This window comes from Bufo bufo, chromosome 6 (assembly GCF_905171765.1).
Source record: "Bufo bufo chromosome 6, aBufBuf1.1, whole genome shotgun sequence".
Lineage (NCBI taxonomy): Eukaryota > Metazoa > Chordata > Amphibia > Anura > Bufonidae > Bufo > Bufo bufo.
In genome coordinates, this window is record NC_053394.1 from 192,461,426 (window position 1) to 192,473,996 (window position 12,571).

A 12,571-nucleotide genomic window follows, 5' to 3' on the forward strand; every position below is an offset into this window, starting at 1 on the left:
GGGAATCAACATTCCCCTGTGCCTAAGGATGAAGATTCCCTAAAGTCCCTGAGATGGTGGAAAGGGGGAAAGAGGCATCCTGCTTCCTCAGGTCCTGGAGGAGGCAGGTGTCTCGCTAACAGCCTAGACAGAACACAAAAAGGAAACCAAAACTAACTTATCTTGTAGCAGAGCAGAAACAGCAAATCCACCTTTCCACAGAGCAAGACAGAAGCTATAACCCGCACAGGACACTAGGCGTAATTTAAACTCACACAAATGACCCCACCCAGTGCACCTGAAGGGAGGCGGATACAGCTCCAGTCCAAACCCAAACCAAACAAAAAACTCCACACGTGCTGCTAACCTGGCAGACCTCCGCACATAACCTGAGCAGGGCATGACAGTAGGGAGAGGTTGCATTTTGGAGCAGGGACAGTTAGGGACACCAAATGCTATCTAATAGGGCCACAAAAGTCCTTTTAAGGACTGGTATAGGTGTGCTATTGATAGGTGTGATATTGAGGGGTGTGATATACTTATAATATACTTTCTAACATAGAAATTATATTATAGTGTATTTGTCTTGTGCAGCAGTTGTGTGCGGTTCTGCTGCGATACCGCAGCTAGATAGAGGGACAAACGCTATTGGAGTAACTAATTGCAACAGGTGTGATATACCTGTTGCCCCCAAAAAAACTGCTTGAGGGCTGCGATATACCTTCTTCCACAAAATCCTGATTGAGGGGTGCTATATACCTGTTTCCACAAAATCCTGATTGAGGGGTGCTATATACCTGTTTCTGCCAAATACTGATTGAGGGGTGCCATATACCTATTTCCGCCAAATACTGATTGAGGGGTTCTATATACCTGTTTCCGCCAAATACAGATTGAGGGGTGCCATATACCTTCTTGCACTAAATACTGAACGAGGGGTGCTATTGCTATATACCTTCTTCCACCAAATACTGATTGAGGGCTGCAATACACCTGCTTCCACAAAATACTGATTGAGGGGTGCCATATACCTGTGTAAGGTACCTGCAAAAGGTAGTGTCCGAAGTGGAAGTAGTGTGCTTGAGATCCAGGCAAAGCGTCGTCAGGCAAATAGTTCACAATCAAAATCCGGAGAAGAGTCAGGCAGGCTAAGGTCATTCACGATCTGGCGGCAAGGTACAAAATCAGCAGGCTGTAGAATAGTCGGGATATCAGGCAGGAGTTCAATACAAGGAAGATCACTGAAGTCAAAACACCCAGGGAAGAAATCCAAATAAACGGGCACTGAGTGATGTCCTCACTTCCTATTTAAAGGCTGTCCAGATTGAGAATTGTCCACAGCTGGCAGCAGGTGGAGCTAGAGAGTATGATGTAGTGTTGAACACAGTAAGGACATTCCCAAAGTCTAGATCTCTTCTGTAGCACAACAGGTAAGGCTATGGTTTAAGAGACCAGGAAGATCCCGGTTCGAATACAACCCGGGTCATGACAGGGCCCCCTCCCCAATGGACCCCTCCGCTGGGCTTAGTGGGAAACGAGGTATGGAAGTCTCGTATAAGAGAAGGGGCATGCAGATCTTTGGCTGGAACCCAGGAGCGGTCTGTGACAGGATACCCCTTCCAATGAACCAGATACCGAAGGCCATGGCCCTGTCTTCTGGAATCAAGAATCTTGGAGACTTCAAACTCATTTTGTCCATCAACAAGAACAGGAGGAGGTAGCTGTTGTGATCTGGAGTAGCGGTTGAAAATAGCTTTTTTGAGGAGTGAAACGTGGAACACGGGATGTATCCGGAGAGAAGAAGGTAATCTTAAGCGATAGGAAACTGGTCCAACTCGAGCAATGATCCTGTAAGGACCAATGAATCGAGGGCCTAATTTGGTAGAAGGTTGTTTCAGTCTCACATACTTGGTTGATAGCCAAACTCTGTCCCCCACCACATATGGAGGTATATGGCGTCTTCGTCTGTTGGAAAAAAGCCTGTACTTGCCTGCTGATTTCCGTAGTAATAAACGAGTCTTCTTCCAATGTAGTAGAATATTTTTCACCCGCTGATCTGCTGCTGGTACACCAGAAGAAGGCTGAAGTAGGGGAAAAGTCTGAGGGTGATAGCCTAGGGCTGCGTAGAATGGTGTGGTATGAAGAGCACTGTGCCAACGGGAATTTAGGGCGAACTCAGCTAAAGGCAAATACTCAGACCAGTTGGAGTGTAAGGCATTGACATAATGTCGAAGGTAGGTTTCTAGGGTCTGGTTCATGCGTTCGGTTTGACCATCAGTTTGAGGGTGATGTGAGGTAGAGAGTGAGAGCGTTACTCCCAGTTTCTTGCAGAACGCTCTCCAGAATCGGGAAACGAACTGGGATCCGCGGTCTGAGATGACATTGGTAGGTATGCCATGATGTCTTACAATATGGGAAAGGAAAAGAGTGGACAGTGCTTTCGCTGTAGGTAATCCCGGAATCGGCACAAAATGAGACATTTTGGAAAAGCGATCCACTGTGACCCATATAGCAGTCATGCCCTCGGACTTGGGTAAGTCTACAATGAAGTCCATGGTCAAATGGGTCCAAGGCTGGCGAGGTGCCGGAAGTGGATGTAACAGTCCAGCAGGTAATGTGCGGGGTACTTTATTAGCAGCACAAGTTGGGCAGGCAGCCACATAGTCAGTAACATCCTTTTTCATACGAGGCCACCAGACATGACGCTGCAAGGTCTTAAGAGTGATGGTGACACCAGGATGACCGGATAACGTGCCATTATGTGCCCAGATGAGTATAGGTTTTCTGAGACTAGGGGCTACGTACAGGCGACCTGGTGGTATCTTCAAGCCCTGGGGAACACGATTCTGGGTTTCTTGTAGCTGTTGGGAAAGGGCCGTAGAGATCTGTGCGACAATTTTGTGAGGTGGGATTATATACTGTTCGGCTGGTTGATCTTCTTCAGAGGAAGCGAACTGTCTGGAAAGAGCATCGGCTTTTTTGTTTCTATGCCCTGGAACGTAAGAAAGGACAAAATTAAAATGGGAGAAAAACAGAGCCCATCGAGCCTGACGTGAGTTCAGACGTCTAGCAGTCTGAAGATACAGTAGGTTTTTATGGTCAGTGAGGATAGTAAAAGGTTTGGAAGCCCCTTCCAGAAGATGTCACCATTCAGACAATGCCAATTTGATGGCCAGTAGTTCTCGATTCCCAACATCATAATTCATCTCTGCCGGAGAAAACTTTCTAGAGAAAAAAGCTACTGGATGGATTCTACCAGACTTTGGCTGTCTCTGGGAGAGTACGGCACCTGCTCCAACCTCAGAGGCATCAACCTCAACAATGTACTGGAGGTCAGGATTTGGATGCTGAAGAATTGGAGCTTTACTGAACATGTCCTTTAATCGCTGGAAAGCTGATTTTGCTTCTGAAGACCACGCCTTGCAATTTGTACCCTTCTTAGTCATGGCAGTAAGGGGTGCCGCAATGGAGGCAAAACTCTTAATGAAGCGTCTGTAGTAATTTGCAAATCCTAAAAAGCTTTGGAGTCCTCTTAAAGTGGTCGGTTGGGGCCATTGCAAGACAGCGGAAAGTTTTTGAGGGTCCATTTGGAAACCGTCAGCACTTATGATGTACCCAAGGAAAGGAATACAGCTTTGATGGAAACTGCATTTCTCGATCTTTGCATAAAGATGGTTTTCTCTAAGCCGTTGTAATACCTGTTTCACATGCGAGATGTGCTCTGGAAGAGTCTTGGAAAAGATTAAAATGTCGTCCAAGTAGATGATCACAAAACGGTTGCTGAAATCATGAAAAATTTCATTCATGAAACGTTGAAAGACAGCAGGTGCGTTACACAAGCCAAATGGCATGACCAAATATTCAAAGTGTCCATTACGAGTGTTGAATGCTGTCTTCCACTCGTCCCCCTCATTAATTCGAATCAGGTTATAAGCCCCTCGTAGGTCTAGCTTGGAGAATATAACAGCCCCCTTAAGTAGATCAAATAGTTCAAGAATGAGTGGCAAAGGGTAGGAGTCCTTTACGGTGATTTGATTTAACCCCCGATAGTCTATGCATGGTCGAAGGCCCCCATCTTTCTTTTCAACGAAGAAGAAACCTGCCCCTACTGGAGAAGAAGAGGGTCGGATAAAACCTCTTTCCAAGTTGTCTCTTACGTATTCCTCCATAGAGTTTTGTTCGGGCAGAGACAGGGGGTAGGTCTTTCCTTTGGGAAGAGGTGCTCCGGGAATCAATTTAATTGTACAGTCAAAAGGACGATGTGGGGGTAACACCTCTGCCTTTTGTTTGCAAAATACGTCTGCAAAGTCATGGTATTCACGAGGCAAGGTAGGTGGGATAGTCACAGGAGCCAACATGCAAGCAGAAAGTCTTTTGGGTTGAGACAAACAGCGAAGGCGACAGGACGATCCCCAGGAGGTTAGTTCTCCATTTTCCCAATCAAAAGAGGGGTTGTGAAGTTGTAACCATGGGTAACCAAGGATGATAGGCAGAAGCGGAGAATCAATAAGAGACAAGACAACTTCCTCTTTGTGGAGGAGGCCTACCTGCAGGGTGATTGTCGTAGTCTCGAATTTCACAATACCATCTCCCAAGGGCTGTCCATTCAGGGTGGTAATGTTCAGGGGTCTAGACTTAGGAACAAACAGGATGTTGTTCTTTCTTGCAAAAGTGTAGTCCAAGAATATACCCGCAGCTCCGGAATCCACAAAAGCCTCACAGAAAACAAGCTTAGAAGATAAATGGATAGTAGTCGGAACAGTAATCTTGGTCTTGGAGGATCTACCTGTAAGGTCTAAGCCAGCTCCTCCAACACTGGTTAGACCCTGCCTTTTACTGGACGGGAGGGGCAGACAGATACTAAATGTCCTTTAAGTCCGCAGTACAGGCATAGGCCCAATGAACGCCTCCTTTGTTTCTCTGACTCAGTTAGGTGGAGACGGCTCACCTCCATGGGTTCCACAGGTGTCTGGGGTTCAGCAGAGGTTTCAGGTTCTGGCTGAGGTGGTGCTTGGAAGTTAGGGGCCAAACGGTAAACTGGCCTAGGAAACTTGCGGGTTCTAAGTCTCTCTTGGCACCTTTCATGGTACCGGACATCCAGACGAACACACAGCTCTATGAATTTCTCAAGGTCTTCTGGGAGATCTTTATAGACTAATTCGTCCTTGATGCGATCCGTAAGACCCTTTCGGAAGGCTGCACGTAATGCCCTTGAGTCCCAATTTGTTTCAGCAGCAAGGGTACGGAACTCAATAGCATACTGTGCCACAGATCTGGTGTCTTGTTGTATGTCCAAGAGGGAGTACTCAGCTGCAGAAACTCTACCTGGCTTGTCAAATACAATCTGGAGAGAGGCCAGAAATTTTTCAGCATCTTGGAGTACAGGATCGTTGCGTTCCAAATAAGGAGAGACCCAGGCCAGGGCCTTCCCCTTTAACAAGGAAATTACAAAAGTCACTTTGGCAGACGAAGTGCTAAAAGTCGCAGGGTTGTTGCGGAAATGCAAACGGCAAACATTTAAAAAGCCTCTGCAGTCCTCAGTATCACCACCAAACTTGTCAGGCAAGGGAAGTTTTGGTGGTACAGAAGAGGCGGGTTGGACCGTAGCAGGAGTAGGATCCGGAGTCTGAACCGTTGCAGAGGAACCAGGCAAACAAGATTTGAGCATGGTGCAAAGTTCATCTAACTTGGCGTCCAGGGAAGAAAGATGCTGTTCATGAGCTCCGATCAATTGTCCCTGACGTGTAATCGCCTTAACAATCTCAGCAGGGTCCACTGCCATTGTGGCCCGTTTATTATGTAAGGTACCTGCAAAAGGTAGTGTCCGAAGTGGAAGTAGTGTGCTTGAGATCCAGCCAAAGCGTCGTCAGGCAAATAGTTCACAATCAAAATCCGGAGAAGAGTCAGGCAGGCTAAGGTCATTCACGATCTGGCGGCAAGGTACAAAATCAGCAGGCTGTAGAATAGTCGGGATATCAGGCAGGAGTTCAATACAAGGAAGATCACTGAAGTCAAAACACCCAGGGAAGAAATCCAAATAAACGGGCACTGAGTGATGTCCTCACTTCCTATTTAAAGGCTGTCCAGATTGAGAATTGTCCACAGCTGGCAGCAGGTGGAGCTAGAGAGTATGATGTAGTGTTGAACACAGTAAGGACATTCCCAAAGTCTAGATCTCTTCTGTAGCACAACAGGTAAGGCTATGGTTTAAGAGACCAGGAAGATCCCGGTTCGAATACAACCCGGGTCATGACAACCTGTTTCTGCCAAATACTGATTGAGGGGTGCTATATACCTGTTTCTGACAAATACTGATTGAGGGGTGCCATATACCTTTTTCCACTAAATACTGATTGAGGGGTGCTATTGCTATATACCTTTTTCCACCAAATACTGATTGAGGGCTGCCATATACCTGTTTCCGCCAAATACTGATTGAGGGGTGCCATATACCTTCTTCCACAAAATACTGATTGAGGGGTGCTATTGCTATAAACGTTTTTCTACCAAATACTGATTGAAGGCTGTGATATACCAGCTTCCACAAATACTGCTCTTCTCTACGGACTTAGGCAGAGGGTCATTTAGAAAATGACAGGCAGAGGAAGAGGCAGACCGTTCCAAAGGCATGGTAGGGGTCGGGCAGGTGCACCAGCCCGGAGCCTAAGTGGGAAGTTGGAGAAGGCACGTGCGATAACTTCAAAGAGCGCACCAGAGTTGGTTGAGTGGCTCACTCAGCCTTTCGCTTCTGCACCCTCCTCATCCTCTGTATCTGCACCCTCCTCACTCTCTTCTGTGTGCACCCCCAAAGACACCACCACCATAGCCCCTCCACTCGAGTCAGAGGAATTATTTTCCCATCCATTCCCAGACCTTACTGATGCGCAGCCATTCTTGTCATCGGATGAGGAACGGCCGCCACCCAGCGGTCTAACGACAGTACCCACATCAGCCCAAGGAGGGTGGTCTCCGCTGTTGCTGCCTACTCCGAGATCTCTAATGTCAGTGGTGGTGAAGGTAACGATGATGACGTATCGATGGACGTCACGTGGTTGCCCACAAGAGAGGAAGAGGCGGGGAGTCCAGAGGGAGAGACAGAGCAGCAGACAGGGAGGAGGAGGAGGAGGAGAAGCAGGCAGAACTCGCAGTGCACAGGAGGCAAAAAGCAGACTGCAAATGTATCTGGAGCAAGCCATCCACCATGCATGGTCACATCTTGCGCTCCCAGGACGCCGGCACATGACTCTGTAGTGTGGGCTTTTTTTAACATGTCGGCTGCTGATAATAGTGTTGCCATCTGCAGTCTGTGCTGTCAACACATAAGTTGGGGTAAGCCCAATACTCACCTAGGGACGACTGCCTTAACCTGCTCAGGACCGCCGTACGCAGGATTGCGTCCTGGCGGCGCCCCTGCTCTTCTGGGTGGACGCATATACGCGTCCTCTCGCGATAGCCGAGATTTCCTGTGAACGCGCGCACACAGGCGCGCGCGTTCACAGGATCGGAAGGTAAGCGAGTGGATCTCCAGCCTTCCAGCTGCGATCGTTCGCTGGCAGGCTGGAGATGCGATTTTTTTAACCCCTAACAGGTATATTAGACGCTGTTTTGATAACAGCGTCTAATATACCTGCTACCTGGTCCTCTGGTGGTCCCTTTTGCTTGGATCGACCACCAGAGGACACAGGCAGCTCAGTAAAGTAGCACCAAACACCACTACACTACACTACACTACACCCCCCCCTGTCACTTATTAACCCCTTATGAACCACTGATCACCCCATATAGACTCCCTGATCACCCCCCTGTCATTGATCACCCCCCTGTCATTGATCACCCCCCTGTAAGGCTCCATTCAGACGTCCGTATGATTTTTACGGATCCATGGATACATGGATCGGATCCACAAAACACATACGGACGTCTGAATGGAGCCTTACAGGGGGGTGATCAATGTCAGGGGGGTGATCACCCCATATAGACTCCCTGATCACCCCCCCGTCATTTATCACCCCCCTGTCATTGATCACCCCCCTGTAAGGCTCCAGACGGCCATATGATTTTTACGGATCCACGGATACATGGATTGGATCCGCAAAACACATACGGACGTCTGAATGGAGCCTTACAGGGGGGTGATCAATGACAGGGGGGTGATCACCTAATATACACTCCCTGATCACCCCCTGTCATTGATCACCCCCCTGTCATTGATCACCCCTCTGTAAGGCTCCATTCAGACGTCCGTATGATTTTTACGGATCCACGGATACATGGATCGGATCCGCAAAACACATACGGACATCTGAATGGAGCCTTATAGGGAAGTGATCAATCACAGTGGGGTGATCACCCCATATAGACTCCCTGATCACCCCCCTGTCATTGATCACCCCCCTGTCATTGATCACCCCCCTATAAGGCTCCATTCAGATGTCCGTATGTTTTTTACGGATCCACGGATACATGGATCGGATCCGCAAAACACATACGGACATCTAAATGGAGCCTTATAGGGGGGTGATCACCCCATATAGACTCCCTGATCACCCCCCTGTCATTGATCACCCCCCTGTCATTGATCACCCCCCTGTAAGGCTCCATTCAGAAATTTTTTGGGCCCAAGTTAGCGGAATATATATATTTTTTTCTTACAAAGTCTCATATTCCACTAACTTGTGTCAAAAAATAAAATCTCACATGAACTCACCATACCCCTCACGGAATCCAAATGCGTAAAAATTTTTAGACATTTATATTCCAGACTTCTCACGCTTTAGGGCCCCTAGAATGCCAGGGCAGTATAAATACCCCACATGTGACCCCATTTCGGAAAGAAGACACCCCAAGGTATTCCGTGAGGGGCATATTGAGTCCATGAAAGATTTAAATTTTTGTCCCAAGTTAGCGGAAAGGGAGACTTTGTGAGAAAAAATAAATAAATAATTTTCCGCTAACTTGTGCCAAAAAAAAAAAAAATTTCTATGAAATCGCCATGCCCCTCATTGAATACCTTGGGGTGTCTTCTTTCCAAAATGGGGTCACATGTGGGGTATTTATACTGCCCTGGCATTTTAGGGGCCCTAAAGCGTGAGAAGAAGTCTGGGATCCAAATGTCTAAAAATGCCCTCATAAAAGGAATGTGGGCCCCTTTGCGCATCTAGGCTGCAAAAAAGTGTCACACATCTGGTATTGCCGTACTCAGGAGAAGTTGGGCAATGTGTTTTGGGGTGTCATTTTACATATACCCATGCTGAGTGAGATAAATATCTTGGTCAAATGCCAACTTTGTATTAAAAATGGGAAAAGTTGTCTTTTGCCGATATATTTCTCTCACCCAGCATGAGTATATGTAAAAATGACACCCCAAAACACATTGCCCAACTTCTCCTGAATACGGTGATACCACATGTGTGACACTTTTTTGCAGCCTAGGTGGGCAAAGGGGCCCACATTCCAAAGAGCACCTTTAGGATTTCACAGGTCATTTACCTACTTGCCACACATTAGGGCCTCTAAAATGCCAGGGCAGTATAACTACCCCACAAGTGACCCCATTTTGGAAAGAAGACACCCCAAGGTATTCCGTGAGGGGCATGGCGAGTTGTAAAATGACACCCCAAAACACATTGCCCAACTTCTCCTGAGTACGGCAATACCAGATGTGTGACACTTTTTTGCAGCCTAGGTTGGCAAAGGGGCCCACATTCCAAAGAGCACCTTTCGGATTTCACCGGACATTTTTTACAGATTTTGATTTCAAACCACTTCTCACGCATTCGGGCCCCTAAAATGCCAGGGCAGTATAACTTCCCCACAAGTGACCCCATTTTGGAAAGAAGACACCCCCAGGTATTTCGTGATGGGCATAGTGAGTTCATGGAAGTTTTGATTTTTTTGTCACAAGTTAGTGGAATATGAGACTTTGTAAGAAAAAAAAATCATCATTTTCCGCTAACTTGTGACAAAAAATTAAAAATTCTAGGAACTCGCCATGCCCCTCACGGAATACCTTGGGGTGTCTTCTTTCCAAAATGGGGTCACTTGTGGGGTAGTTATACTGCCCTGGCATTCTAGGGGCCCTAATGTTTGGTAAGTAGTTTGAAATCAAAATGTGTAAAAAATGACCTGTGAAATCCTAAAGGTGCTCTTTGGAATGTGGGCCCCTTTGCCCACCTAGGCTGCAAAAAAGTGTCACACATGTGGTATTGCCGTATTCAGGAGAAGTTGGGCAATGTGTTTTGGGGTGTCATTTTACATATACCCATGCTGGGTGAGATAAATATCTTGGTCAAATGCCAACTTTGTATAAAAAAATGGGAAAAGTTGTCTTTTGCCAAGATATTTCTCTCACCCAGCATGGGTATATGTAAAATGACACCCCAAAAAACATTGCCCAACTTCTCCTGAGTACGGCAATACCACATGTGTGACACTTTTTTGTAGCCTAGGTGGGCAAATGGGCCCACATTCCAAAGAGCACCTTTCGGATTTCACCGGCCATTTTTTACAGATTTTGATTTCAAACTACTTTGAACGCATTTGGGCCCCTAAAATGCCAGGGCAGTATAACTACCCCACAAGTGACCCCATTTTGGAAAGAAGACACCCCAAGGTATTTCGTGATAGGCATAGTGAGTTCATGGAAGTTTTTATTTTTTGTCACAAGTTAGTGGAATATGAGACTTTGTAAGAAAAAATAAATAAATAAATAAATCATAATTTTCCGCTAACTTGTGACAAAAAATAAAAACTTCTATGAACTCACTATGCCCATTAGCGAATACCTTAGGGTGTCTACTTTCCGAAATGGGGTCATTTGTGGGTAAGCTCTGTGACCTCACGCTGTGCGTGCCAGTTCAGAGCACAGTCGACTGAGGAGAGAGAAAATTGCAGGCGGCGTCCAGAAGCAGGAGAGGTAAGTGGTTTTTTATTTTATAAAAAATGTGGCTGCTGGGGGCATAATAGAGGCTAATCATGAGAGGCATAATGGGGGCTTATTAGAGGCATGTGGGGGCTAATTAGAGGCATATGGGGGCTAATTAGAGGCATATGGGGCTAATTAGAGGCATATGGGGCTAATGAGGCATATGGGGGCTAATGAGGCATATGAGGGCTAATGAGGCATAATGGGGGCTAATGAGGCATAATGGGGGCTAATGAGAGGCATCATGGGGGCTAATTAGAGACACAATGGGGGCTAATTAGACTATTAGAGGCATATGGGGGCTAATGAGGCATATGGGGGCTAATAAGAGGCATAATGTGGGCTAATGAGGTATAATGGCTTATAATGGGGGCTAATGAGGCATAAGGGCTAATATGGGGGCTAATAAGAGGCATGGGGGCTGATATGGGGGTGAGAAGAGGCATAATGGGGGCTAATAAGAGGAATAATGGGGGCTAATGAAGCATAAGGGCTTATAATGTGGGCTAATGAGGCATAATGGCTTATAATGGAGGCTAATGAGACATATGGGAGCTAATTAGGCATATGGGGGCTAATGAGGCATATGGGGCTAATAAGAGGCATAATGTGGGCTAATGAGGTATAATGGCTTATAATGGGGGCTAATGAGGCATAAGGGCTGATATGGGGGCTAATGAGAGGCATGGGGGCTGATATGGGGGTAAGAAGAGGCATAATTGGGGCTAATAAGAGGAATAATGGGGGCTAATGAAGCATAAGGGCTTATAATGGGGGCTAATGAGGCATAAGGGCTGATATGGTGGCTAATGAGAGGCATGGGGGCTGACATGGGAGTGATGAGAGACATAATGAGGGCTAATGAGAGGCATAATAACAGTGTCATCCACAGATGCCCCCATAACAGTGTGTCTTCCACAGATCCACCATAACTGCGCACTGACGAGAGACAGAAAGAAGGGGAAAGAATCCGCGGAAGCAAGCAGAGGACAGCACAGCAGATGACTGAATAGCTTCTTTTGTAAGTAAATTGTTTTATTATAAATGTATCCCTGCATACCGCAATTCTCTCGTATTTTGTAATCTTATTTATATATACTTATTTTGTTTTTGCCCCCCCATTTTTGACTGTGGTATCTTTGTGCCCCCCCTATATATTGTTCCTAGAGTCGCCACTGCACATACCCTACTTTTATGCTACTCTCCCATGCAAGGGAGACACCCACAGAAAATTATCCATTCTTCAATCACAGACTGGTTACAGCCCACACATCCCCTCCCCTCAGCCTGAGAAGCAATTCAGTCAACAGTCCAGTTGAGTACTTACATTGTAGCCCCCAAACGCAAGTCCGCTACACTGCTCCCTCTTGCCCACAAGCCGCATACACAGTCTGATCCATCATGGATCGGCTTGGGATGTCCGGGGTTGCTCACGGATCATTTTTCAAAGTCAGTTTGTCTAGACAACCCGTCAGCGTTTCCGTTTTGTTTTCCCCAAACTCCAGCGCAGCAGCTGGGCATTAATCCCCAGCCACCCGGGTTTAGCCAGACCAGGCGGGTTGTGATTCCGTGAACAAAGAAAAGGGCTGTCCATACAAGGAGGGTTGTTAACTTTTTCAGGGCCCACACCCCAGCCAGGCCACTCTTCTCGATGGCGATGTAGCTTCT

The 12,571-nt window shown here is 46.8% G+C and overlaps 1 protein-coding gene across 1 annotated transcript in view; it reads right to left on the bottom strand.

Annotated features, from left to right (window-relative positions):
• LOC121005627 (transmembrane protein 132A-like) overlaps positions 1 to 12,571 on the bottom strand; it is a 779,862-nt gene that overhangs the window by 117,885 nt on the left and 649,406 nt on the right. The window lies entirely within an intron of this gene.